A 202-nucleotide genomic window follows, 5' to 3' on the forward strand; every position below is an offset into this window, starting at 1 on the left:
GAGGAGGAGGGAGGAGGGAGGGAGTGAGGAAGGAAATAGGAGGGAGGAAGACGAGTGATGGAGAAAGAGGGAGGTGGAGAGTTCAACAAGTGCTGGTCCACATATGGTCCACAATGTGTTTCCCCTCTGCTGCCCCCCAAAAAATCCTCTGACAATGTGTCCGAGAAGATTACACACAGTTTACGCACACACACACACACAC

This window comes from Morone saxatilis, unplaced genomic scaffold (assembly GCF_004916995.1).
Source record: "Morone saxatilis isolate NCDOM2014 unplaced genomic scaffold, NCSU_SB_2.0 Contig0, whole genome shotgun sequence".
NCBI classification, from domain to species: domain Eukaryota; kingdom Metazoa; phylum Chordata; class Actinopteri; family Moronidae; genus Morone; species Morone saxatilis.